The sequence below is a fragment of the Mirounga leonina genome, unplaced genomic scaffold (genome assembly GCF_011800145.1).
Source record: "Mirounga leonina isolate KUSES-001 unplaced genomic scaffold, KU_Mleo_1.0 Mir_125, whole genome shotgun sequence".
NCBI lineage: Eukaryota > Metazoa > Chordata > Mammalia > Carnivora > Phocidae > Mirounga > Mirounga leonina.
In genome coordinates this window covers 39,261,923-39,265,355 of record NW_023270305.1, presented here as the reverse complement: position 1 = coordinate 39,265,355, position 3,433 = coordinate 39,261,923, and the positions used below count along the sequence as shown (strand labels likewise).

The 3,433-nt window shown below is 36.0% G+C and overlaps 1 non-coding gene across 1 annotated transcript; it reads right to left on the bottom strand.

Annotated features, from left to right (window-relative positions):
• Positions 1-1,317: 1,317 nt before the first annotated feature.
• On the bottom strand, positions 1,318-1,420 carry LOC118008375. The gene has a single exon (XR_004678677.1). It is a non-coding gene; the product is annotated as a U6 spliceosomal RNA (small nuclear RNA).
• Between the last annotated feature and the right edge of the window lie 2,013 nt (positions 1,421-3,433).

Below are 3,433 nucleotides of genomic sequence, written 5' to 3'. Positions count from 1 at the left end.
TATTGCTGTCGATGTGTTTCTTTGCTTTTGTTATTAATTGCCTTATATAATTGGCTGCTCCCATGTTAGGGGCATAGATATTTACAATTATTAGATCTCCTTGTTGGATAGACCCTTTAAGTAGGATATAGTGTCCTTCCTCATCTCTTATTACAGTCTTTGGTTTAAAATCTAATTTGTCTTGGGGCGCCTGGGTGGCTCAGCTGGTTAAGCGACTGCCTTCGGCTCAGGTCATGATCCTGGAGTCCCAGGATCGAGTCCCACATCGGGCTCCCTGCTCGGCAGAGTCTGCTTCTCCCTCTGGCCCTCCCCCCTCTCATGCTCTATCTCATTCTCTCTCTCAAATAAATAAATAAAATCTTAAAAAATAAATAAATAAAATCTAATTTGTCTGATATAAGGATTGCCACCCCAGCTTTCTTTTGGTGTCCATTAGCATGGTAAATGGTTTTCCACCCCCTCACTTTCAATCTGGGGGTGTCTTTGGGTCTAAAATGAGTCTCTTGCAGACAGCATATCGATGGGTCTTGTTTTTTAATCCAATCTGATAGCCTGTGTCTTTTGATTGGGGCATTTAGCCCATTTACATTCAGGGTAACTATTGAAAGATAGGAATTTAGTGCCATTGTATTGCCTGTAAGGTGACTGTTACCGTATATTGTCTGTGTTCCTTTCTGGTCTATGTTGCTTTTAGGCTCTCTCTTTGCTTAGAGGACCCCTTTCAAGATTTCTTGTAGGGCTGGTTTTGTGTTTGCAAATTCCTTTAGTTTTTGTTTGTCCTGGAAGCTTTTTATCTCTCCTTCTATTTTCAATGACAGCCTAGCTGGATATAGTATTCTTGGCTGCATATTTTTCTCATTTAGTGCTCTGAATATATCCTGCCAGTCCTTTCTGGCCTGCCAGGTCTCTGTGGATAGGTCTGTTGCCAATCTAATGTTTCTACCATTGTAGGTTACATATCTCTTCTCCCGAGCTGCTTTCAGGATTTTCTCTTTGTCTCTGAGACTCGTAAGTTTTACTATTAGATGTTGGGGTGTTGACCTATTTTTATTGATTTATTTTATTTTATTTTTTTTTAAGATTTTATTTATTTGACACAGAGAGAGACAGTGAGAGCAGGAACACAAGCAGGGGAAGTGGGAGAGGGAGAAGCAGGCTTCCCGTGGAGCAGGGAGACCGATGCGGGGCTCGATCCCACAACCCTGGGACCATGACCTGAGCTGAAGGCAGACGCTTAACGACTGAGCCACCCAGGCACCCCCCCTATTTTTATTGATTTTGAGAGGAGTTCTCAGTGCTTCCTGGATTTTGATGCCTAAAAATATGGAGCGCTTCACGAATTTGCATGTCATCCTTGTGCAGGGGCCATGCTAATCTTCTCTGTATCGTTCCAATTTTAGTATATGTGCTGCCAAAGCATATATACTAAAATTATATTTTAAAACAATAGCTATAATTAAAGGTATAGTCTCCTTTTGAGAAACTATATTATTTCAAGTCACAATATATTGAGCATCTACCATTTATTAGATAGGCAACAGGATACTGTCATTGATAGAGCATGATCTTTGTGAGGGAGACCAATATTTAAGTTCAATGCCATCCTACACAATAGACAAGGCTCCAGGCTAGCTCTGTGAGCTCCTGTCAATTTCCTTCTGTTCCCTGGGCTCCAGAAAGACAAGTTTCTTTTCCAGTCCCTAGAGGAGGCCAAGCTTAGTTCTGCCTTTGGTTCTTTGCATTTCCTCTGTCCTCTCTCTGTCCACCTTTTCAGAGAGGCCTCATATGACAATATTAGCTAAAGTAGCAACACCCCATGGATCACACTCTAACCTCATTGCCCTGTTTTATTATTTTTGAGATACTTATTATCCAAAATAGGTATGTGTTTATGTACTTATGATCTACCCTCCAAATATAAATGCAACTAGACCAATATTTTGGTGCAGTCACCACAGTATCTTTAGTAATATCAACAATTCATGGCATGTAGAAAGGACCCAAAAATAATTATTTAAGAAAAGTAATAGTATAAAATAAAACCAAATCACTTGATTTTCAAAAAGTAGGAATACAAAGCAAAACTGAATCACTTGATTTTCAACTATACAGATTTTGGAATTGCTAGAACTTTACACTACATTTGAAAAAGGCTGTCATACACTATGTACTTGAGGAAATAAACATAAAGCTATTTGGGGATGGTATATAAGCCTATTCCATGTGGGTTCTTTGGCTATACTACTATATCTTAGTAATAGATGAAGCTGGAGCTTTTATTAAAACAATTAAATTTAAGCCTGAAATAATGTATCTTAAAATTTTCAACATTTTGGAGACCTGTTCCTAAGGCCCTGAACTAATTTGCACTCATCTATTAAATATGGTGCCTCTCATCCAGTCTCACGCTGTGAGGTTGTGCTAATAATGGTTTTATCTAATTTTTAAATCCAATGTTCAAAGGGGAAACAATTTTTTCTCTGGATCCTTGTGGAGAGATAAAATGGCTCTAGGAATGAAAGAACAATGGATCAAATATGAAACCACACATCTAAAGCCAGAGGAAAAGAGCAGAAAAGGAGATGGCCAGATACCAATTTTTAAGGGAAAAGATGTTCATATCGGAGAAAGATAAAAGAAAGAGAAGGAGGAGAGAGGGTCTTACTATATGAACTTTCCCACAGCTCAGAAAAACATGAAAAGTTCCTCATTTCAATGTTTACCAGGCATATCATTGTCATCTAACTGCTGACAAATAATATTAAAAGATCGTGCACCCAATAACAACAGATATTTACACAATAGATACCTGATAGAAAATAAATATTCCAAACACAATTACAAGAAATGTAAAATACATACGAAAATCATAATAAATGTATGAGATATATATATAGAAAGAATTACAATACTTCATTGATTTCAATAAATAAGGATATTGTATGAACTTAGTGTTGAATAGAAAGATTGAACAATACAAATATGAAAGTAATTACTAAATTAGTTGAGTTTAACTTAATTCAAGTCAAAGTCCTAATTATGCATTTTTTTATAAACTTTTACAAAATTATTCTAAAATTCCTCCAGATTCAATGTAAAGAATATGATAATTCTCTCTCAAATAATTTTATATAATTTATTCATTTCAGGGAAAAATACCCACGTTTGAATTTGAAAAAAAATAATGGAAAGGAAATGTGAAGATTACATGGAGGCTGATATTAAAGAGTATAAAATTATCTCTACATTCAAAGTAATTTAAATAATATGATACTCGCCACTGATTGGACAAGCAGATAAGTATATCAAACAGAAAACCTAGAAATAAACCAGATTATGTAACTATCTAGTTTATAAGTGGGGTGATATTTTAAGTTAGCTTTAAATATTCAAATTTCTCCATAAATGGTGTCAAAATAATTGGCCGATTCTA